This window comes from Saccopteryx bilineata, chromosome 11 (genome assembly GCF_036850765.1).
Source record: "Saccopteryx bilineata isolate mSacBil1 chromosome 11, mSacBil1_pri_phased_curated, whole genome shotgun sequence".
Taxonomy (NCBI): Eukaryota; Metazoa; Chordata; class Mammalia; order Chiroptera; family Emballonuridae; genus Saccopteryx; species Saccopteryx bilineata.
The window spans coordinates 4,663,809-4,690,664 of record NC_089500.1 but is presented as its reverse complement, the minus strand read 5'-3'; positions in this window follow the sequence as shown (position 1 = coordinate 4,690,664).

Below are 26,856 nucleotides of genomic sequence, written 5' to 3'. Positions count from 1 at the left end.
AATAAAAATTATTTGAGATAAGTATAAATATTTCACTCATAATTTAAAGATCATATGTTAGCAGATGAGACAGGGCATTCCTCAATCTGATAATGCATATCCACAAGCAGCACCTACAGTTAATATCATATTTTATGGTGGCAGTTTGAATATTTTCTTCCTAAGATGACTAACAAGCTATAAAATATCTGCTTGCATCCTTTCTGTCAGCATCATTGTGGAAGAAAGAACCAGTTAGTTAAACATGGCAGAGGGAAGTTTAAAAATAAATGACACACATATTGAAAAATTCAAAAAGTAAAGCTTATTCTTATTTGTAGATGACATGTTGATTTAGGTAGAAAATAGCCAATCATCTGCAACAAGTCTAATATAGATAATATATGAGTTTAGCAACATTTTAGGATATAGTATCCATATGAAAATGTGGTATTACCACATACTAATAACAATTGATGACAAAAATTTACAAAAGGAATGCCATTTACAATCAAAAAACATGAAATACATAGGGATGTATCTAAGAAATATATAAAATATATGTACTCTTAAATTTTTTTAAATATAAGATACACTTAAGAAGACCTAAATTAAAGGAGAGGTATACTATGTCCAAGAATTCAAGACTTGATCTCTTAAGACAGATCTTATTTCAAAATGATCCATAGGTTTAATATCATCGACATTAAAAGTCTTTTACTGAAATTTTCAAGCAGATTTTACAACTTTTATGAGAATGCAAAAAATAAATGAATAAAACCCAAATATCAGAAACAGTTTTTGGAAAAAAAAATGTACAATATATGTATGTATGTATGTCTGGCACTAGTTTCAAGAGTAAAATGAACTTACAGAAATCAATATTGTTAGCATTTGAGAAAGGATATTCATATTGATAAATAGAAAATAAACAGAACACAGAAATAGACCCTCATCAATAGAATTAATCATTTTTAAAAACCTTTTTAAATTTTATTTATTCATTTTTAGAGAGAGAGAGAGAGAGAGGAAAGAGATATGAAGAACAGGGGGAGGAGCAGGAAATATCAAATCGCATATGTGCCTTGACCAGGCAAGCCCAGGGTTTTGAACTGATGACCTCAGCATTCCGGGTTGACGGTTTATTTACTGCACCACCACAGGTCAGGCAAATTAATCATTTTTAAAAGGTACATTAATGTTAAGATATAGTATTTCCAACAACATCTACTAGAACAAATTGATTTTCATAGAGAAATAAAACTCCATTTATACTTCATATCATTAAAAAATCAACTTGAAATGGATCATAGAAGAAAACACGTAATGTGATAAGTGTTATAAGAAAACATAGAAAATCTTTGTTTAAACTAGGATAGGCAAAGATTTTATAGTTCATAATATTAAAATAAAAATCCCTAATAATTGGGTCATTGGACTTTATCAGAATTTTTTTTTCTTTTTAGTGTCTTTCAAATCACTATTTAGCATCTTAAGACACTGAAATAAAAATAAAAAGACAATACATAGAATGTGAGAAAATGCTTGTACCATACATATGATAAAACATTTGTGTTTGTAATATGTAAAGAACTTATATATATATATATATATATATATATATATTTGAGCAGATGCATAATTAAAGGATTGTAGACCAAAAATAAGCAAGATGCTCTTTATCAGTATTCATTAGGAAAATTCATATTAAATTTACCATAAGAAAGCACTGCCTAGACTATTAAATATCTAAAATCAAACAGACAAAGAATTGGCAATATCAAACACTGAAAGCATGCAGAGCAACTGGCTCTGTCACGCACTGTTGATGGAAGTGCAATGGTGCAGACACTCGGAGTATTCTTGGATAGTAACCCAAAAGCAATGTAAAATATGTCCATACAGAGGTCTGTTAATGAAAGTAGTAACAGCTTTGTTCATAGTAGGCAAAGCTAGAAACAACTCAAACATTCACCAATTTAGGAAGGGGTAAACAAATCAGCACACATGACATAAAAGGACTGTGCTGAGCAGTAAAACGGAACGGCCTACTCAACATATGAAAAACATGGATTAATCTCCAGAGCTTTTTGTATGTGAAAAAAGCCACGTTGTATAGAAGACGTTCTAGGAAAGGGAAAATGAGCTCCAGAACCCAGATCAGTGTTGGTTAGAGCCTGGGATGTGGCATTAACTCCGGGGGGCAGGCGTGCATGTGTTGGAGCTGTGGGAATGTTTTGTATCTCAGTCGTGCTGGTGGTGATCCTTTTTATATTTTTTGTAATTCCTCTGTTTTCACAGTCAAATGGGTTAATTTTACTATTGGTAAATTTAAACTCATTTAAAACTGAGCTAAAATTTAACTATAGAAAAAGGTAACACCATACGTTTAGAGACATTCAAAAAATCATTGAGTTCCTTTTCTTGAGCTAGGAAAAGTGTTTTGAATTGTTTTATTAATTCTCTCCTTTTCCTTCTTAGAAATTCCCCATCTCTGTTATGCTTTTTTTTAAATATGTAATTTAAGTTTGGGGCTTTTCATTTACCATAAAATAAAAATAATCTGCTTACTGCTAGACTTATGTCTGTCTCAAAGCAGAGTTGCTGGGTGTCCATATCTGCAGGAGTACAGGCAATGCGTCCAATCTTCTCTCCTTTGGAGGCCACATTTGATGTCTTTCTCACCACAGCAGGTGTGAGCTAGAGAGATCTACAGTGGAGTGCCTCCAAGTTCTAACAGCTGGACTTTCCACAGAGGTGGCCTTTGAGGTCTGTGGTTGCCATGGTGACTGCCATCACCAAATTTGAGTACACTGCTGCTTTAAAACAGTCAAAGAATTTTAAAATAGAGTTGATCGTATTAGATTGAAACATGGATTATAGTAAGCAGTCTTCACATAAGAGAACGTGACATTTTCCCTGCGATGCGAATTTTATATGGAGAGAACCAGTAAGTTTAAACATATCACCATTTGTTTTTTAAAATGGTCTTTCATTTCACTGAGCAGAAAATGAAGAAACGTGGCCCCGATGAAAAAACACTGGATTGATTGATGGAGGACCAAAGCGTTAACGTCGTCACCCCATTTCTGTGGGCTCAGGCAGACTCCTCACTAGAATGTGGCTCACAGTAGTTCCGCATGTCCGCAGTGACTCACTGGCCATTTCTCCAGTACCCAAGTGTGAATTTGGGACTGAAATGTCTCACAGTTGCCGTGATCTTTGGTTTCTTGTCCCATCAGTGTGAGAAAGCTCCAAAATGGCACTCAGATCAAGATGGGAAGGGAACACCAAATATTACGTTATAGCTGGGAGGGAGGAGGTTAGTGTCACCACTCACGCTTAGGGGATGCATCATATTTCTGTGTTGTTTTTTTTTGGTTTTTTTTTTATTATTTTTTCTGAAGCTGGAAACGGGGAGAGACAGTCAGACAGACTCCCGCATGCGCCCGACCAGGATCCACCCGGTTCGCCCACCAGGGGCGACGCTCTGCCCACCAGGGGGTGATGCTCTGCCCCTCTGGGGCGTCCCTCTGCTGCGACCAGAGCCACTCTAGCGCCTGGGGCAGAGGCCAAGGAGCCATCCCCAGCACCCGGGCCATCTTTGCTCCAATGGAGCCTTGGCTGCGGGAGGGGAAGAGAGAGACAGAGAGGAAGGAGGGGGTGGGGGTGGAGAAGCAAATGGGTGCTTCTCCTATGTGCCCTGGCTGGGAATCGAACCCGGATCCCCCGCACGCCAGGCCGACGCTCTACCGCTGAGCCAACCGGCCAGGGCCATATCTCTGTTTTATTCACCAGTCTGGTCCCTGGTAGGGGTGGGTGGGATGGTGGAGCAGACGAAGCCCAGAGAATGGCTACAGAAGACTAAGTCATATTAGAGATTGGCTTCCTCGAATGCTGGAATGGACCTCTAGGAAGGTTCAAACGACCAGTTTAGAGGCCATACTCTGAGTAGATGTGGCCATACCATTCAGGTGCCATATCTGTATATGTCAAGGATTTCCGTATGGTGCTTTTAGCTCAATAAGAAGAAACTGGAAACTAGGGACTAGAGGTAGACACGTGAATGGTTGTGCTCACCATTCCCACCAGGGACTTTGTTTCTCATCCCATATCTCTGGGCTCCACACCATTGTAGTTCCCACTCCCCAAGGAGGGTTTGTACCAAAAGACCCCATTCATCTAAGGTTATAGCTACTGCCAGGGACAACGAATGAGTAGGAGTTCCCATATTGGCAAGAGGGGTGAATTTTATACCATGCATTCAAGGAGGAAAACATCTAGAACAGAAATGATCGACTTGAGTTCTCCTGGAGCTCCCTTCTCATCATAACTGTGAAAGGACACATGGAGTAACCCCAGGCAGAGATAACTGTGAATGTTCAGACAACTAGTTCCTCTGAGAGCTGTGGGTATGGGAAAATGCTGCATAAACAGTGGAGGTGAGAGGACATGAGTACCAGTAGAGGCCCCAAGGTCAGTTTCAAAGATGGTGACTGTAAAAAGCCTGTTCCTTCAACATCCCTCTTCTCAGTGCCCCAGCGTGTGTGGAGAAACAGATATGTATGATACTAGAGGAGGGTGCAATTAGTGGTGACTGGGAAAAATGCAGCACTCGGATCTGGTCTATACGGCATCATTGACACACAGCGACAGGCACTTTGTTGGGAGCCCACTACCATGTTAACATCAAGACTCTGCATCCTATGGACTACTCTGCTAATGACTTAGGGCAGTGATTCTAAGGTGGCTCCCTCCTGCAGTATGAGGGACTCCTTTGACGGGCAAGTTATGCTCAACCATACTGTTGGCTAGACATCTGCTGGAACTGATATCCTGCTGTTCTGTCAAAGCAACTTCCCTTTTTCCCAGCCTCCTTCACAGGGCTCAGAGGGCCATTGTTTTTTGAAGGTGTCCGTCATTATCTCTGGCTCCTCCTGTTTTTTCCTTTCCTTCCCACATGTTCACCATGCACACAAAAGAGGTCTCTTCCATGTCTTATTGCATCTTAAAGGACCGTGAACTGTGCTATAATTTTGAGCATCAACTTTCTTGTGTTTTTTTGTTGTTGTGTTACTTACTAATTATCATAGTGGTATTCCAGCGTAGTAGCATATTTTCAGCCCCGATTCCATGAAACACCTACTTGTATCTCTAACTTTCTCATTGTAATGGAGTCTAAAAAGCAGAGAACCAAGACTACAGAAATTTAAATTGGAGAAAAGAACAAATGCATTTTCCAGCTAGAGCAAATATCTGCTGAATATATTTAAGGGCACATTTTAGTTCATTCCCCAATTTAATATAATTCTTTTCCCTACTCAGCCCCTGGTGGAGTTGGGAGAAGAGCAGGTCAGCATTCTCTCAGAAGCCAACTTTCCAGAAAGTTTGTATGAAAATATTTAACATTTCCTGAAGCTCACAAAACTCTTAACAAGTAGGATACTGTGTTCGGGACTTCCCTTAAAATTAAGATTTAAAGAATAACATAAACAAATCTATATTTCATGTCTTCCTTTGGGTCACTTTAATTATGTGCTATTATATTTCTGAGAATGCTTTTGAAAGAAGATACTTAATGCAGTCAATAGCATGAATGAATTCTCCTTCAAAAAAGGTTATGTGGTATGTATCAATATTTAAAGCAAGCATGACACTCATGAATCCTTTTAATTATATCACTTATAACAGAGAATGTCTAGGCCTTTCAAAATGTTATATTTAAGTCATAAACATTCTTTCTCTTTTTTCTCCCTCTTTGAACCCCAAGTCATGTAAATACACCAAGGGGAAAAAAATCTAAATGGAATTTATCAAGAGATGCTCTTAGTAATACCTTTCATTTCCTCTCACTATATCGTATCATTTTCTCTATGTATTGAGTCGATGTCCAAGTGAAGATGCATGGCTTTTGTTTTTAGAAAACCTGGTATCCACACCCAGGATCTTACTCAGGGTCTGCACTTCCATGGGGTTAAGCCACTAAATTGAATGTTGTTGTCTGAACATTTGTTTTTGTAGAATTATCAGGTTCCACTCATCAACACCCCCCCACACACTAGAAAAGTAAGCTCACTATGGGCACAAAGTGGCTGTCCCTGAAAGGCCAGAGAAGAGATGTGATTAGGCTGCAAAGACGTTCTGAGCATTTGACCGTGAAATTTGGGGTAGAAAACGCTGATTAGGACATCATCATCTATCCTACGGCATCCCTCGTTTCAATTCTGTTAGAATTGAGGTCAGTCATTCCAGTTTTAAATTGACAAGAATAGAGAGGCACAGTTATCAGCAGCCCCCTTTTGGCAGCTGGCTAGGTTACACTGTGCTTTCAGCACTGTTCGTTGTCCTGAAATATATACCGGGTATTCATTAAAACCAAAGGCTGGAAGAAAAGATGAGGCCAGTTTAATAAGAATAAAGTTGGGAAATTACATCTCGGCCTAATGCTGTCGCATACTGCCGATCTCCTCTAAGAACTGTGTGAGGCCACTAATTAACTGGTCATTAGTGACATCAGTCCCCTGCTCGTTTTAATCAAGATTCAAACACATAGCATGCGGAACACTAAGTATTCTCCAAGGCACACACATTACATCAACATTTTCCTCTCCTGGTGGAGACTGGGAAAGGCATTCAATGGTCTGTTGTCTTGCTGCACCCAAGAGGACACATGGACAGGTGTCCTGATACCCAAGGTCAGTACCTGGCAGTGACCAAGAGGTAGTTGTATCAGCTAAATGAAGTCAATCCAGTTTACTGCTGACAATTCACTGTTGTATGTTGAGAAATGAAACACTGAACTGAGGGAGGAAATGCAGGTAAACGGGTAAATAAAATCATTAATCAGGTCGTCGGGAGAAAAACAAAACACAACAAAACTCATTCATGTTACATTTTAACATGTTTTAGTGCACAACAAGGAAAATCATCAGTGTGTCATCAGTGATTGGGCTATCCAGGTAGATTATTAGTAACTGGAACATAGACGGGCTCTTTTTACGTGTTTCTCATCACCGAGTTTTATATTATTTTCACCATTTTGAGCCTGTGCTGCTCATTTATTTTCACCGATACAGAGTTTTCATATAGAACATGATGACAATAAATTTTGAACCCTTGAATTCTGAAGCAATCACTTAAGTACCTCTAAAATTGTTCATTTTTGGCCCTGGCTGGGTAGTTCAGTTGGTTAAGAGAATCATCCCCATAATCAAGGTGGCGGGTTCAATCCTGGTCAGGGCATATACAGGAGTTAACCAATGACTACATAAAGAAGTGGAGCAACAAATTGATGTTACTCCTCTCTCTCTCTCTCTCTCTCAAATCAATTCTAAAACACCAGCAGATCTCCTCTGCCTTTCACTCATCTTCTCACTAACTGATCATACTTGCAAAATTCACTGCAGTGATAAATATACTGTGTTACATTCATTTCTAGTTGTCAAGAATTTTGAAGGGTCCTAGATGTCACCTTATTGCATGCTAACAAATTGCGAAAGGATCAAAGTGGCCACATCAGTTCCTTGTCGCCTGGTTACCACCTGGGCAATGCAGAAGAGCCAAAATGGAGCCCTGCAGTGGTTGTCATTTCCACAGAGTAACACGTGAGTCTTCCTGGGTTTTTCAGTCTGGCTCTGTGGTGGGAGAGGTCATCTCATCCCTCAGGAGTGTTTACTGAAATAACCTAAACAAAGGAAGTCACATTTTTGCATTTTGATTTGCCCACTCAATACTCTTTAGTATTACATATTTTGATAGCTAATTGTGTGTGGATGTGTGTAAAATTCTAGAATACAAAACTATCTTGTCTATTAAATTAAAACATCCTAAAAACGATGTACATTCAATAAGCCCTTGCAAATTTTATTAATTTATATAATAGTTGAGGTGACATTAGATTTATTAATAAAAGGTACATCCTTTGGGAAACATTAAAGATATATATTAAGTAGTTTCTATTTAATAGAATTATATATAAATTTTAATGTTTTAAAATTTCAAAATATACAAGAGATACCCCAAATCTAAATTCTCTTACTATGTCTGATGTGATTTGAGGTTTATAATTAAGCTAAAAATTGATATATTGTATATTATTCTGAAAAGTGTTTAAAAGTCTAATAGTCTATATTAGGAAATCTTTGGATATCTAATTTGTATATTTATATCAACAGAATACAATTAAATAATTGAAAGGCCAAATTAAATCTCTCTATCCAATGTACCCACTCTCTAAATTTCTTGTTTATTGATTTATCTATTTAAGGATTTAACTCATTTAGAGGATTATATCAGGGATCAAAAAGTAAAACTGATCTTGTTTTAATGTAAGCACATGAGTCTGCCTACATTTTCTACCTGGTTACATACACTTTTTTTTTAAAAAAAAAAAGCTTTAAAAAGGAAAGGACATTATGAAAGGTGGTTTCAATGTATTGTTCTGCCTTTAATTACTGCCCGTGTTTCTGAAAAGTCTAAATATGTGTGAGCACCCAGAGACTGAAGATACAGTACTAGTCAGTCAGAAGGCTTGGACTGTATCAAAATGGTCTCTACTGTATAAGAACAAGCCACCCAAACTTATACTTCATTCATTCCATTGCTTCTTATTCGCTTCTCGTGCCTGCACCTGATCTCTTCATTTCTTCCATGTGAATGAATGCTGTATTTTTTTCAGGAAATGACTAAGCCGCATTAAAATCCATTCAGACTCTTAACTTGTGTCAGACTGAAATGCGACTGAAGTCTTTCTTTCCTCAGTACCTTGCCAGAGGTTTTTTTTGTTTTGTTTTGTTTTGAGACAGAGAGAGTCAGAGAGAGGGATAGATAAGGACAGACAGACAGGAACACAGAGAGATGAGAAGCATCAATCATTAGTTTTTCATTGTGACACCTTGTTGTTTATTGATTGCTTTCTCATATGTGCCTTGACCGTGAGCCTTTAGCAGACCAAGTGATCCCTTGCTCGAGCCACCAATCTTGGGTCCAAGCTGGCAAGCTTTGCTCAGACCAGATGAGCCCATGCTCAAGCTGGCGACCTCTGGGTCTCGAACCTGGCTCCTCTGCATCCCAGTCTGATGCTCTATCTACTGCATCACCACCTTTTCAGGCAGCCAGAGTTCTGTATTTAATACCACTACTCATTCATGTCTAAATGGTCTTAAGATTATTTTATATACCTTTTCAATGACATGAAATATTGCCCTAAACTTTTACCTTCCAATTGATTCTATACCCCTCCCCACAAAACCCATCCACCCAAATGGAGATTCCATTTTTTGGCTTCTTTTGAAGAATCGACCTTGTGTGATAGAGGAAGCCCCAAGCTGCCATTTTAGGAGTGAGGATTAGCAAATCTGCACCTACCTTGAGATCGCAGAGAGGCGTGAGAATTTTTTGTTGCTGATTTTATATCAGATAGCTTAACGACACCCTCTCATCTTATGTCAGCATTTCATAAATGTTGAGTCTTTACATCCTGCACTTTTTAGCGAGACAGCAATATTTTTCCAGAAAAAGAAAACATTGCCGATCACTTATAAAACTATTTATTTAAAGCATATTTTCTGTATTTGTCAAGCAATACAGGAAAATGAAGATTTAGAACCTGATTTAAAGCAGACTTACAAAGCTTCTGGGACCCATGGAGGTACTGAAAGCCAGTCAGCACTCAGACAGTGCAGCACTAACCAGCAAGACCTGAGGTGACAGTCTGTGGGGTTGTGGGGGTGGTGGACACTTCAGGTGCCATAAATAAAAAACCGTTCCAAATACATCACTGGATGAAACTAGTAGACTCAAGCATATTGGAAAATCAATTCCTTTATTTTAGTAACCAAAATACTTATTAACAAAAAGGTCTATTATAAGCACTTGTGTTATTATTAAAATAATTGCTTTAAAAATATTTTATATAAAAAGGTCATATTGGTCTTTGTTAAATAATGTAAAGGGACCAATTACTTAAATGCTCAAGTAGAATTAAATGTATTAATATTTTATTGTACTAGTCACACATTTTATCTTATTAATAAAATAATAATATTAGTGAATTGAAATATTTTCTTCTGCTGAGCTTTAAACTCATTTCTTTATGTTTACCACTCAAACAATCCTATGAACTTGAGAGATTTTAATCGGCCCATTTCTGCATTAATCACATCACACACGGCATGCAGTCACAAGGGTGGACATTGTGACTCTCACTGCTGGTGATGTCCCAGTATCTGATCACTCCTCCACTGTCTCAAATTTCATGAGCGCACACCGATACCCCCTTAGAAACTACCATGTCTAGCCTCTTTTGAGGTTCGGTGTGGTCAAATCACTAGTTTTGTCCCTTACGATCTGAGCAGAAATGTTGCCATGCACTCAATCTTTTCCCCCTCCTTTTGCTTGGGGAATAAATTCATCTGGAGCAAAGCTCTCAAACCCACAGGAGGGAGTCATGTGTGGGCAGTGGTTGAGCCTCCATCAGGCTGGGAAACTGAAGGCCCTGTGACCCCACACAGCGTGTTATAGGGTGGGGGGATTGTCTTGTGTGAGCCACTGTCTTTTGAGCTCATTTTGTTGTAACAACAAATTTTATACCATAATTAATAATAGTTCTGTCTCATCATTAGTTTTGATTGGCGTTGTCATATTTTGTAATAACTTGGTCAACTTTCTCACCTGCTGACTGCTGAGCTGCTCCCTTGTCAATAACTGGTCTTCTCTATGTGTGCATGTGTGAGGAGTTGAATAACTACCATCTACATCATTTCCAGTGTTTACAGAAAGCTGTTTAACTCTGTAAATTGCCTGCTCTCACCATAGTTTCCTTTTCCTCTTGACCCATTCCTCAATTTCTTCTCCTAGACTTCCTTATCCCACTTATCTAATATCACATCCCAAGATACACACCCCGTAGACACTTTTTTCTTTTCTTTATTTTTTTACTATTGGTGATGTCATGCTACATAGTCAATTCTGTCATGCATTTTCTGTCGTACATTCTATTCTATTTTCAGTAAACATCTCTACATTTTTACCTTTTCCCCTAAATAGTTCTAACTTGTTGCCTTAAAAATTGTTAGCATCCCTCTCTGCTATCAGGTTGCTATGTAGCAATCTTTGAAGTCATAGTCTAACCTATAGAGTTCCAGAGTTTTGTTTTTAATTTCATGGATTATCCTTTTCTCTCCTGATATGCCTGGTACCAACCATCATAGTCCTGAATTATAACAGAGCAACCCTTGTCCTAAACACTGTGACCTATAAGGAGAGATGGTCTTGGAATAAGAATTAGAGGATAAGCTGACTGAAGCATAAGTCAACCCAATGAAAATAGGGAATAAATAAGAGAATAACAGCTATGTTTAAGTCAGTAACAATAGCCACTCCCTGGGATCGATGCCATGCCAGTTGTAAGGTAAAACAACAGTGTTTTCCGAATCAGTTATAGACAGAAACATGGAGGTGGTGGTAGGTCAGGGAAGACAAGTAGACTAGGATGGATTTCAAGTAAGTACATGTGTGGGAAGGGCTTAGCTCACAAGGACACTTTTCATTGTCACATCTCTCCTGTGTCTTATTATGTTGCTTACCCTGCTCAATGCCTTCTAATAGTCAATGATGTCAACACTCACCACTGTTCTAGGGTAAAGGGATGATTTGTTCCTTATAACATTAGACCTTCTCTTGACTCCTTGGTCCTTCCTCTCCCTGTCTCCACCCCTACCTCCCCACCACACTCTACACCAGGTGAGTCCTCCTGTGAGAAGCAGAGTGTATTATTCTGACGGGGAAGTTGGGGCACACAAAATGAAGCTATGTTGCCCAGCCTTTCTCCTTTGGGCTTTTAGGAATGGCATAGCACAGAGACCCTGTACTTCCGAAGACCCTTGCCTTTTCAGTCTTTTTAGCAGGAACATTCCTGCCACAATCTTCAAAATCAATTGAAGGTTAGTGAACAGAAGCGGCAGGACAGCATCTACTTGCTCGCACGTTGATGTCGTTCTCGTTGGTTCATGGCGTAATTGTGGAGGCGCCCTGGTCTTCATTGGGTTCGAAACTAGGTTGCCTCAGAAAATCTCTAGTTTCTGAATTACTCTCTATTTTCTGATTGAGGAATCTTTGCTGTCATTTTCCTTCCGTTGGTCACAGACATAGGCCTGGGACCATCAGTGTTTATTGGGCACATGCAATAGGCCAGCCTCTGTTCTAAGTGCATTACACACATCAACCCTCAACAATCCTATGAGGTCAATGCTATCATTTCCATCCCCGTTTTAGAAATGAGGACAGAAGGCACAAGGTGACCAGTGACTTTCCACTCTCACACTGTCCCTAAGGAACAGAGCGGCAGCCAGCAGCCAGGCGGCCTGCGGCCAAGGGTCGAGCCCTTCATTAACCACTCCCCGGGGCCCGTGGCTCTGATACACAGACCTTCTGTCCCTCTCCTCATCGCTGGTCTCTAAGGACATCAGGCCTGATGACAGAGGATCTCGCCCTGCGAAGGCACTGGAAGTCACTTTGCGGCTTCCTCACCCCCACATCTCTCTTCCCTGCTCTAAAGGCCACTGCACATCAAATTCCAGGATGAGCGGAGGCAGCAAAGCAACAGTCAGGGAGATCTGACTGTCCTTGGGGGATGCGTGCACTTCCTGCCCTGGTGGAAGCAGACCAGGGTTCCTGGCTCTTTGGAAGGCAGAAGAGAGGAGATGGTTTCAGGAGCTAAGCCAGGGTTGTAGTCACATGAAAGAGTCAAAACGAGCTCAAGAGCAATCTCACGGCAATCAAACTGTTGGCCTGCTTTGTGAGTCGTGTGTGCATATTTTTCTGAAAATGCATGGAGATAGAACAGCAATACACATGCACCCTTAACTCCCTATAGAAGCGAAAGTCACTTTGGAAACATCTAGAAGTAGTGTAGTTGTGACCTGTCATAGGTAAGGGTGACTAGATCATTCGTCATGCAATATGGGGACCCTGTGGAGACTGAAAGGTGGTGGTCTGAAAGTGACACCAGGACAACAGCCTGGTGCTGACCCAACCTAAACAGAATGTAGAGTTTCAATGTGTGTAAGTCTTGGATTTTTTTTTTATTTCTACAGTTTATTTTTTCTTTATATTTAATATTTAGAAACTGAATTAGGGTCTGAACCAGCACCTGTTTTATTTTTGTGGAATATGATGGAGAGCTTCAATTAATGGTTTCAAATCTTATTTTCTAGCTGAAGGTCTCCCTTTTCTGTTGTCGTTCTATATGTTTGGTCCTTTACTTCAATAATCTGTAAACTCATTATAATATGATTTGTTCATTTTCATTTCAGTTAACTCACCAACATTCTCATCTCAATCCCTAATAATCTATATACATGTCTATTCTTTTTAAAAAATTGCTCTCATGTCTTTCATTTCTTGAAACGAATCTCTTAAATTGAAATATAGTATAGATTCAGAAAGGTGCATTAATCCTGACTATATCTTAGTGGAATTTTTTAAGTAATCCATAATACCCAAAAAGATCAAGAAATAGATCCTTAGCAACATCCGTGAGGCCTTCCACATGCTTTCTTCCAGGGTCTACTGCCACAATGACCATTAGCTGACCTCTAGCCATATGGATTATTTCTGTCTGCTTCTGAGGCATATATCAACAGACTTCCATTACCACAGACCCACATTTTTGTGACTACCTTCTTTCACTCTACGTTATGTTTGTGTGATTCTTTTATATTGAAGCATATAATAATAGTTTGTTCACTGTCATAACTGTACTGCATGTGATGGTATTGAACATATCATTCATTGTTTTCCATTCTCCTGCAGATGCGATTTGAATGTATTTTGCAATACATGTCTTGCAATGTTTTTGAGGATAAATCTTACAATGATGTTTCTGGGTCTGGTCATTTCAGGATTACATTTAAGAAGTGAATGTGTAGATACTTTTTACTCTAATAGTATAAAAGAAGAAAATGTACAGTATTTTAAAATCATTCTACATTGCTCAATGGCACACCCAGTATGGAGTTTTATTTGTATAAAGCTCATATTAACAACAACAGAAAAATCTTTGCTGCTTGAAATTCTTATAGTGATTACCTTTGAGGTCTAGGGAATGGAAGTAGAGCTTCTGAGTTGTTAGTAATTCTCTGTGTCTTGATTCGAGTTTTGATGACAGAAGCGTACACGGTTTCTGAAAATTCATTATGATTTCTGTTTTTTTCCTGAGTCTAAAAATTAGTTATATGGAGTGGATCATATAATCCCTATGTAAAAACCTTAGGGCAATTACCTTTTATTTCATTGGATGTTTTTCTTAACAAAAGCATAAAAAGAGATCTTTTCATGTCTCCCTGAAAAATAACTTGGAAGCGCATTTGGAAATAAGGAGACTGTATCCACTCGAGATTTGGTGCACTGATGCACACGTCATTGCTGTGTACACATGGTCGTTAATTATCCCCTCATTCCCATGCGATTTGATTGGTTGATTTTACTAATATATGTGTGTATATATATATATACACACACACTTTTTTTTTTGCTGTGGTAAGAACAACTTTAATAACATTTCTAACCAATTCAAATAACTCTATTAGGAGGAACAGCCAGGATGAAAATAATGAGAATTATTTTCTCAATCATATTACTTAAGTAGATAACCAACTTCTAACTTGAAAACAGCTTCTGAGGTGCCGAAGGTAACACAGAAGCCTATAGGACTGGAGATGTTTAAAACATTTGTCACATTGATAATAAAACCCTGGGTCAGACCACTATTTATCATAGCATACAGAGACAGCAGTTTGCTTGCATGCATTGTTTACCGATATATATTATTCATAGCTAAACTTTTATTAGTTGGTCATGTATTTTTGTCCTTGAATTCTCTCGAGGAGAGCAATGTTACATAACTGCCCATTAGAGTTAGTTCTGCCTGTGTCCCGAGGCCACTCCAAAGGGCTCGCTGACTCTTTCACTTTAAGCTAGTGTATTATTAACTCCTTTAAATACTCAACTTGAATATGTATGGACATATATATACAGAAATGTATCTATTAAAGGCTGAATGTTTATGTTCCCACCCACATTTAAATGTTGGCCTAGCTTCCCAGTGTGATTGTATTAGAAGGTGGGGTATTTGTGAGGGGATTATGATGAAGTCATGAGGAGTGGGGTCCTCATGATGAGATTAGTATACTGATAAGAAAAGAAAGAACACAGAGTGGTATCTTTTGATAATCTCTGTCCGTTTCTCTCTCTCTCTCTCTCTCTCTCTCTCTCTCACACACACACACACACACACACATACACATCATATGTGCATAAATAAAAGGTCCTGTGAGGGTGTAGTAAAATGGTGGCTATTCACAAGCCAGAAAGAGAGCTTTTGTCAAGAACCAAACCTTTAGCACCTTGACCTTGAATTTCATAACCTCCAGAGCCATGAGAAATCAACATCTGTTGTTTAAGCCACCCAGCCAATGGCATTGTCTTTTAGCAGCATGAGCTATCTGACACTATCTTCAAAAGCCAAACAAGAAGAGGCTCCATCCATGAGACTTGTTTTAAATGATGAACCAAAACAACTGATAAGAATTATTTTATTTTTACAGAAAGCTCTTTTGTTTCAAGAGTTAAAATTTGGTTCCTGTAAAAAATAAAATGTCTTATTTTAGTAAAAATGATTTTTCAAGCATGTGTTTTAATGGCTATCTAATGAGAAAAATGACTAAAAACCATTTAAGTCGTTTCAGACGTGTTAAAAGTCAAAGAAATAGGCAGAGTGCCCTAGGGGATTTAAGGGTATTGGGATTCTCAGGTTAGAAATGTAGAAAGCTAGAAAGAGTCTTGCTCCTTCTCTTTGTATTTATACAAACAGAAAAAAACTCTGAAAAACTTTCAAATTAAGAGTTTTTCTTAACCCTTCTGAGACCTGAAATGCAGGCCAATCACGTACCCCGATCCTGCGGGAAGATGGGCGCCCGTGTGGACTAAACGACACACACACATTTGATGAGCTTCAGAACTTGCCAGGCATTGTGCAGAATGAAAACGCAGACACCTCTGTCTGCGAAGTATTAAGAATTTCCAGACGGCACCTGCAGGGATGAAATCGGGCCTAGGCTTTCCAAACAAGAGCTGCCATGTCTGCATGGGTCCCAGGGTCACGCGGGCAGCCCGGCTGCCAAGGCCATAGCAGCCAGTGACAAGATAAAGCTGGCATTCTGAAGGATTGGCTAAGGGCTCGGTGAGAGACGGCATAGGAGAGTGACCCTCCTGGGGGCACTGGTGCAGGGGGCTGTGTGTGCTCGCAGGGTATGCCCCCACAGTCCACAGCAGGTCCTCACAAGGAAGGTGGGAGACAGTGCTGGAAAGAGCTTTTCCTCATGGTGCTATAGAGCCCCAGGAAGACCCAGGCACTGGGGAGACTTCATCTAGACCAGCGGCTTCCTCCCCCGATGGAACATAACATTTCATGCTCAGGAGGAAGAAGAACCAGATCTGTCACCAAACCACACTGGTGGAAAACCTTAGAGTGCAGGAAGATACAAGCAAACTGACAAAACCAAAGAGCTCATGCAGAATCCAGTGTGCAGATGCTACCATTCACAATGGGGATTTTCTCAGGCCAACAAGGAAGTGAGGGAATCCCTTCAGAGAATGCTTAATCTTTAACAAATGTTGGAGAATTTTCTGCAGGTGGAGGGGAGGGGAGGTGTAGCCTATCAACCAAAAATATGGATGGGTAGAAACCACAAAGAGTGTTGGGAAGAGAAAATATGAAGGTAAAATTAAATTCAGTTTCTTAAAAATTACTTTAAAATATTACCAGCTGTCTAAATACTAAAACAGAACAATCTATTATACACACACACACACACACACACACACACACACACGTAAACTATGTGACAATAATAGAGAAGAATGGAAGGAGGACTTGGAAATATACTCTTGTAAGGTTCAGTTCTACTGGTAAAGTAGTTATGGTCTTGTTTAAATATAGAGTAAAAATAATTAACAATTTATATTTTAATTCATAGGAGAATTAATAGAATGTTTTAAAATAATATAAATAATAGACAATAGAAGAGGTAAATCTGAGTCTAAAACTACTCCGTTAACCATAGAGAAGGAAAAAATAAACAACAAAGATAAAAAGGAACAAAGAGAAGAAACTACTTTTATCTAGCAAATAAGAAACGGTGTTCCAACCATGTCAATAATTATATTAAATGTAATTATTTTCAAGACGTCATTTAAAGGAGATTGGCAATTTTATAAACTCTAAAGACTAACTATATTTTTATTCCCAAAAAACTCACATTAGCAATAAAAGCATAGAATGAAAGTATAAAAATGGAGATTTATTGTGTAAATACTAACTAAAGAAAATCAGAGTAGCTATTTAAATTTTGAACATATTAGACTTCAGAACCAGTAGTATCATCAAGGATAAAGCAATATTGTGTAAAAATAGAGGGATCAGTTTCCAAGAAGTTGTATGCCACTGAATGTGTATGTACCTAACAACAGGGTTCAAAATACATAAGGCAAAATCTGGTATATCTGAAAGGAGCAGTAGACAAATACATAATTTATACCATAAAATTCCAACATTTTTCTCTTAATACTTGATGAAATACATAGGTAGGATACTAGGCAATATAGAAAAGTGAATCATATATTATGAACAAACACCACTAAAAAAGATACACAGATATCATATAAGTATATGAAATGATGCACAACATCATGAAATATTTAATTAAATGCAAATTAAAACCTAAATTAATTAATGCAAACTGAAATCAAAGTAAAACATCTATTATATTGGCTAAAAAATATGACAATGCAAAATGCTGACAATATTACAGAGCAACTGAAACTCTTATACATTACTAGTAGGAATGCAAATGCTGCAGAAATATTAGAGTTAGTCAGTTTCACAAAGTTAGTAATATACTTATCATATACTTTTTGACCCAGCAAAAAAAGTCTTCTAGCTAGCCACTGAATGTGCTGAAAACATATTTTTCCACAAAGACTTACAAGAATGTTTATTGCAACTCTGTAATTACCAACTACGGGGCATAATCCAGATGTCTGTTGACAGAAGAGCGGATGAGTGAACTGTTGTGCACCCTTACAGTTAAATATGTCCAGAATTGCAAAGTGTGACCTCCTGATTCACACAATTTGGAAGAATCCTAAATACATATGGCTAAGTGAAAGAAGCCAGACCCAGAATAGGACATAGTACATAGTTGCATTTATATAATTCCCCCTCTTACCTAACTTCTAAGTGACAAAACATCTCTCATGAAAGAATAAAATGAATAGCTAGAGAGCCCAGAATGTTGGCTCTCTGATTTCAACTTGGTCTGTGTATGTCTGTGATGCCTGGGGCAGTATAAGAGAGTATATTAAATAGTAGAAATTGTAGAGATACGTGTTTGTTTTTCTTCTCTGCCTGATGCTCATGTTTTAGATCTCATTCCTGCCTTCAAATGATTTAAGATTGTGTTTTCTTTGTCTGAAGAAAACAATAGAAAGGCTCAGCTGAGAAACATATGAGTTTGTTAATAGATGACATTGAACCACTAGCTTAACTAAACAAAACTTTTTATACCCAACTCTTAGCTTATTATTTGTAATTAGTTAACTGTACTCACTTTACTCAGCCCTTTGACAATCAATCTTGAGATATTAACCATTTACTCAAAGTCATTATGTTAGTTAACTGGATTTATGAAAGATCATGAAAGTTTTATTATTCCCAATAAATAAAGTCTAAGGAAACCTTTTGGGATGAGTGTGTGTGTGATTTTTTGTTTGTTTGTTTGTTTGGTCCTCATAAGTTAGGCCTTTTGAAAGACAATATTTCATCCTAAAATAGATATGTTTCTGTCAGTGAAATAAAAAAAAATAACACTTCACGGCAGGTTTATTATGAATGCTCTAATATCTGTCAACTTTAAGCAATGAGAGAGCAGGTTCTGTTTGAAACCCACAACTCTCTTGAGTCTAAAAGTATTCAATAGCTTACTCAGCTCAAACAATTTATTATTTTGCAACCCACTCTGTAAAATGACAAGATTAAATTATTCAGTCAATATCACAGTGTTAGATTTTGTCATGAATATATTTAATTTAATAAAAACATTGAATGACCCATTTGTCATAGAGTTACTGTCTTAACCTTGCATTTGCTGCCACTACCTCATTTTTTCTTGACATTAAGAACACTGATTAATTCATTCCTATGATACATTATCTATTGTAAGTGCCCCAGTGCTCAGCCATGTTAAAAAACTGGTCGAATATCCATCTACCAATAACATTTATCTTTGTACTTAAGGATAGTACATGTGATGAATAGGGATTCTCCAATAGGAAGTGTCTATGGAACAATTTCTTTTATGATTTATTCTTTCACATGGGTTACCAGTTGCTGTGTGTCCATGCCATAGTTCAAAGTCAATTCCATGCCCAACCCTGGGTTCGGGGAAGAATTACTTCCCAATTTCAAGTTATAATATCTAATACAAAAACATGGGAATTTAGAAAACTTTTTCTGGTGCTCTCTGCATTTTGGAAAAAAAAAAACAAAAATCAACTGTGTAGGTCTACCTTTTACTTCTTAATTGGTGCATTTTAAATTTTTTATTTATTTATTTATTCATTTTAGAGAGAAGAGGGAGAGACAGAGAGAGAGAAGGGGGGGAGGAGCTGGAAGCATCAACTACCATATGTGCCTTGACCAGGCAAGCCCAGGGTTTCAAACCAGTGACCTCAGCATTTCCAGGTCGACTCTTTGTCCACTGCGCCACCACAGGTCAGTCCAATTGGTGCATTTTTAAGATGCATCTTGAATGATTCCCATCAAGTGGTTTGCCGACACTGAGCATTGCAGCTGGGTCCCAGTGACATAATATAGCAGATGGTCACGGGTGATACCAGCTGGATGGTAACTACCAATGGCCAACTATTTATATATTGAAGTCTAGAAAAAACCACTTTTCCAACTCAGTTGATCATATTTTATTTTGCTTTCATATTTTTCCATGTTAACTGTAATCTGCTGTGTTAGGAAATTGACTATTAAGTGTAATAAAATGGGGTGATTTGGGGACTATAAGGACTTGAAATGATTTTCTAAAATGGATTTCCTACTTCAAAGGCATATTTTTATTATTTCTTATTGAATACACAAAAGCAAGAATATTTCTCTCTTGTTATCAATTGCACATGAACATCTTAGTCCCATTCTTTTTGGGCTTTGTAGAAGAAAATCAATAAAAAGATAGCTAAAAATTCAAACTCGCCTGCCATCAAGATGCAGTGTTGCCCTCTTTGAGTGAATACTTACGTTGTGGCATAAACTGGGTCATAAAAGTTTGGGTGCATTATTTATATGGACACAGCTTTCCTGTCTTGTAAATGGTTACTCTGCATTGAGTACATTGGGAAACAGAGAAGCAGAGAAGAGACAGTAAGAGGATTTGAGGAAGAGTGCTCACTGTTGAAAAATAAGTTTTCTAAAGTCCATTTTGGTCATGACTTGGTGCTGTGTCTCAGATTGGGCTGGTTTGGGGTGGAGAGGTGAACCTATGGGCTAAGTCCTGGCCTCCCTACTGGCCAGAGGGGCTTAGCATTACCTAACAAAGCGACAGGCATTGATCATATCACATAGAAAAGTAGCTCCAGCGATGGGCTATGGAAGACCACTGAAGTTTAGCCATGTGTGCCAGCTCAAGGCATTAACCATTGGGTTGAATGCTTTTCACTAAATACTGTATCATTTCACAAACAATCCTTGTCATCACCAACTAGCACATCAGAGAGTTGGAATGCTATCTGTTAGGGAAGTAGGAAATAATGGGAATGTCTTCGAAGGTCTAATTTTGACCTGTCACTTATGTTCATAAGTATCAGTTATATCAGAATTGGTAAAATCATGCCCACCCTTCTTCATGCGTCTTTCATATATCACAGAGTTGGTAGATTTGAGAAATAACAGCTTAATTGCAAAGTTTCAGCCTAATCATTCTACAGTGTTTCCATATAAAGTCCAATTCAGTTTCTTGAATCAGATGCTCTTAATAAAACAATCATATTTTAGAAAGATTAGTCAAAACCTTCAGTGCCATACTGAAAGTTGCTTAAAATTCCAGATGTTTTTAAATGGGATTAATTTAAATATAGATGTTGCTTCTTAATGGAACATTAGCAAGATTTTTATTATATGTCTTGTAAAACCAATGAAATATCTAATATTAAAATCCTTTGAGTATAGATAGGTAGATGGGTAGATCAATAGGTAGTGGATACTATATTGTCCCCTAGAATTCTTTAGGGAATTACTGTTTCAAATACTTAGTTGATTTATTCAATATTGCAATTTGAAATTTATCTTCACCCTCTTTTAAAAAAGAGAAGAAAACAAAGCTTTAAAAATTAAACAAAAAGTTTATTCCTATTGGTTTGAATCAAAGAGAGATGTACCTGTACTTTGAAAGGTACTTTTACGTTCAGTCATGCGAGTTCAGAGGTTTTATGCAATAATGAAGCTCAGCTATCAAGCTGCTGTTAACTGTTGTTAACTTCTGAGCAGTTTCTTAGCAAATTACACTCAATGACTAAGTAATAAATGTAGACTGGTTCGTTTGGCCTTGCAGGGGAGGGAGTGAGAGGTCACAGGACATTTGTAACACATTGCTTCCTGTCTGCCCCTTACAAGAGCAGAGCTGGGCGGGCAAAGGTGCGAGAGAGCTTTACACTTGAATCCTTCCTCCTTATTTGTTTCCTACTTATCCAAAAATGTGTCAAAAAATTCAGAAAGTTGCAAAATTAGAAAAAAAAGATGCTTGAGCTTGATAAAAAAAATTATATAATATATAAACAACTTGAAAGAAAAATTCATTTTGCTGTCTTAAACTCATGGCTTCATCAAAATAAATTCACAGGTACAAACCATACGAGGTCTAATTTAGTTGATAGTACAAATCTCATTTTCAGGGAGGTAAGGATTTGATCAATCTTCATAACATTTTCAGAAGTATATAGTACATTTCCTCTTATGCAAATGTTGATGATTCAGTTACTGACACCTGTGTGCTTTTATCTTTTCCTCTTTAATTCCTTTGTAATCCCAGTTTGGGTTATTGCCTTGTCTGGGAGAACAGTGGACATATTCAAAAGATCAAAATAAAGGAACCAATTTTGTTGCTGAAGAGAATCAGTGACTAGGAGGTTCTAAAGCTATATATAAAAATTAAGTTAAGTGATTTCTTTTTGGAAGTTTGTAGAAAGTAAAAATAAAGCCAGGAAAGGAAAGAATTCCTGGTTTTCTTAGTTATTTGTCTATTTGGTCATTCCATAAACATTTATTGGCTACTACTCAATGAAGTACTAGCTGATGAACATATGGAAACAAACTGTGACAATCTCATAATGTCCACAAAAGAGTTAGTGGTTGTCAACGCATAGGATAGAAAGGGAGGAAGCTCCTTCTCTAAACCTCTTTTCTAATGGCACAGTTCCCACTCATGAGGGCTCCACCCTCATGCACATATCACTGCCCAAATAGCAACACCTTCAGTTTAGGTTGGAACATATGACTTTGGGAGGGTGGAGGAAACACAAACATTCAGTCTATAATAGGTGACCATAATAAGCTCTGAATAAGTAGCTTCTGTTTCCTTTTAAAAATTTATTTATTTATTTATTTATTCATTTTATAGAGGAGAGAGAAAGAGAGAGAGAAAGAGAGATAAAAAAGGGGGAAGGAGCAGGAAGCATCAACTCCCATATGTGCCTTCTTGACCAGGCAAGCACAGGGCTTAGAACCGGTGACCTCAGTGTTCCAGGTTGACGCTTTATCCACTGCACCACCACAGGTCAGGGCCCTCTGTTCTCTTTTGAACCCTCTGTTTCCACAAAACTGAATATACAGTTTTGCATACTAAAATATAAATGAGAAGTGTTGCATTTTGTTTCTTCTATATCTTTAATTTTTGTATATCAGATAGATGTACATATAGTAAAATAATATTACTTTTAATGAAGGCGATACATACATATATACAATTTTTTTTTGTTTCGCTTTGATTTTAATGAGAACAAAACAAGATCAAGTTCATCATGGCCTTGCAGCTAGGACAAGGAGAAAAGTTCTCCGCTGAGTGAGTTCCAGTGTTAATTTCTCGTTTTAAGTAGAAAAAGGAAACAGCACCACACAAGAATCAAGAGAAAAGATTCAAGTAAGACCTCATGTCCAGTCAAAAACAAAATCAGAGAAAGCAGAAGCAGAGGCTTAATTCAAAGGCCAACACTGAAATTTTGGAAGTCGGAAAAGAACCTCAAATGAGTATTCCTGTCAACATTCCCAGCTACCCAACATTATCTCTGATGAATTAGAATACCATCTGACTTATTTTTTTAGGTGGATTGTTAAAACATGCTTGTAAAGATTAAAGTCTAACTTAACAATTCAAAATTTCCTGTAAACCACCCAAACAGAACAGAACTCCTATCATCGCATTATAGGTATTTAATAGCAGGTTACCTCTCTCAAAGTCTATGTGTATTGTTGACATATAACCTATACTGTGGAGTCACTTAAGAAATACTTTATTCATATACTCTAATATATATTCACATATATCCATACACATGTGAAATTTATTTCTACTTAATATATATTTTCTTAATTTTTTAATTCACAGTTAACTTTTATTTATTCCGTGCTAGTAGACATTTAAAATGTATTTCTCATAAGATATATAATTTGGAGACAGATTGTACATCTTATAGATGATTTTACTAATCTTTGACTCTGATTAATAGAGTTAGGACAAGTATATAAAATTGCATTAGCATCTAGAAGTAAGATGGGTATAACAATAGAAATGACAGTGTTAGGTAAATACTAGATGTTAGAATAATTGAAAAAAATGCATGTTTATTAAAACATACTACTGTCTAAACCACAAAAATAATGAAAAGAATTAAGAAAATGGATGAATAATAGTGTAACCATTTTTGTCAGCTAATAATTTGCCACATCTGGTTTTATTGTATAGCACATGACATTAAATGTTCACTCTCCTGTCAGCAGGTGAGAATTGTTATCACAGAATAAAATTTTCCCTTTTCACCCTTCTGGTTAAGTACTAATTTATATTTTAAGTCCAGATGGATATCTAAAAATATGACCTCCAGTACTTTTTTTTTTTTTTTTTTGTATTTTTCTGAAGCTGGAAATGGGGAGAGGCAGTCAGACAGACTCCTGCATGCGCCTGACCAAGATCTGCCCACCAGGGGCGACGCTCTGCCCACCAGGGGGAGATGCTCTTCCCCTCCGGGGCGTCGCTATGCCACGACCAGAGCCACTCTAGCGCCTGGGGCAGAGGCCAAGGAGCCATCCCCAGCTCCCGGGCCATCTTTGCTCCAATGGAGCCTTGGCTGCGGGAGGGGAAGAGAGAGACAGAGAGGAAGGAGGGTTGGGGGTGGAGAAGCAAATGGGCGCTTCTCCTATGTGCCCTGGCCGGGAATCAAACCCGGGTCCCCCGCACGCCAGGCCGACGCTCTACCGCTGAGCCAACCAGCTAGGATACTTTTTTTCATAGTCATGGAGTTATAAATATTTACTATGAAAACAATACACTGGTATTTATTTCAAATCTTCATAAGTTACTTCAAAAAAAAATTAGAAATCTTCTCTCTGCTCTTTCACATATCAATCACTTGTCTACTTCTCTAGTTTAAAAATATGTAAATGAAGTAGAAATGGGCATTAAGTGGAATTTAAATAAGTAATTTGTAGGAGATAAAAAATAATTTTCCTCTCCAGTCTGAGGAAAGATCTGTAAGGAAAGATCCACAGGGGAAAAGCAAACAGAGTTCATGAACATGCCTACCTCCTGTACACATGCGAGGGACTCCAGCAAACTGAGTGACTCCCCGAAATGGCCCAACCCACGACCTTCAATGCCATCTCCAGCTAAAGACAAAAGAGAGATGTTGGGTTGGGTGGAGCTGGCTATGAGAGGAGACCAGGAAAAGCACAACCAGGGTCAGGTGGTTATGCAGGTTTAAGTCAGGGCCCTCTCCTTTGAAAAGAGTTTCTAGAGATTCACTCATTATCTTCTTCCTCCCACAAAGAGAAAGACACCTGACCAATAGAGACTTCCCTTGTATCTGGAAATGTCTCTTGCAAAAGTCTAATGCCTGGTAGGATTTCGGGGCTCCTCTGGTGTTTGCTGTTTCTAAAAAAATAGTTAGCTCATAATAATCTGAGAGCAAAGATTCTTCTTTTGGGATAACTATTTCTGCTCCCTTTCAGTTTGGAGAATGAAGTAGAATAACTAAATAATTCAGTTACTATGATCTATACATAGAGAAATTCCATGAATTTATTATCCTATGTATTGCTTAGTATAATGAAGACGTGGACTTCTCATTTCAATCTATATATGATTATTGTGTGATTTGGTGATAGATTTCAGCTTCTGCCATGTGAATCTCACTGCACTAACAACATGCCCTGTGGCAGTTTCCTTCATATAAGATCATCATACAAATGAGAATAAGGCTATATGCCATAATATAAGGTCAATAGGGCTATGTACTTGTCCTTAGTCATCATAGAATGATGTACTAACATTCATTCAACTCCCTTGAAAATATTTTCTTGGTCAACAAAGGTATAACCTACTGAAAAAAAGTAGCTTGTTAATAAAACCATTAAGATTATAGTGTATATAAGGGGGAGAAAAAAGCAATATGCTCATTACCGTTGCTGACGTTGCTGATAGATTCTCACTACCACTTTCCAAAACAAGCATCTATTTTCCTGGGCAGCACAGTCCCGTGGGGATGTAGAGCAGGAGAGCCCGACATTTCTTAGGGGAGTCTCAAGACTTACCACCTTCCCAGGAATGTCACTTGACTTAGATGTCAGGTCGCCTTTAGAACACCCCTGTGGCTGGCTTTTCATTTATTTGAATGTAAACCAATGTTAATGCTGCCCCAGGGATCCATAGAGAATCCTGCAATATTTCTCACACTTCAGTGTACATACAAATCAAAAGGAGATCTAGTTAAAATGCTGATTCAGTGGGTCTGGAGTTCAGCATCAAATTCCAAATACAGTGTGTCCGTAAAGTCATGGTGCACTTTTGATCGGCCTAAGGAAAGCAACAAAAGATGATAAAAATGTGAAATCTGCACCAAATAAAAGGAAAACCCTCCCAGTTTCTGTAGGATGGTGTGGCAGCATGTGCGCATGAGCAGATGATGAAGTAACACCGTGTATATAGCGGAGCAGCCCACAGCCATGACAGTCAAGATGTGGACGGTACAGAGGAAAGTTCACTGTGTTCTGTGGCTCGCTAAATTCGAATCCATGACCAAAGTGCAGTATGAATATTGGCACGTTTATAATGAAGTGCCACCACATAGGAATAACATTATTCGGTGGGATAAGTAGTTGAAGGAAACCGGCAGTTTGATGGAGAAACCCCGTTCTGGTAGGCCATCAGTCAGTGACGAGTCTGTAGAGGCTATACGGGATAGCTACCTAAGGAGCCCTAAAAAATCTGTGCGTAAGCCCACATCGAACTGCACTGAATAGGTATGAAACTGGGAGAGTTTTCCTTTTATTTAGTGCAGATTTCACATTTCTATCATCTTTTGTTGCTTTGCTGTGACCAGTCAAAAGTGCTCCATGACTTTACGGACACACTGTATTTATACAAACTCCTGGGTGCTCTCCATCTTGCTGCGAAATAGCCCCAATCCAGAGAAGCGATGCTTCCTGTGCAGTGCCCATGGACTGCCCATTTGCTGGAGACTCTCCTCGTGTCCCTGCCATCTCTG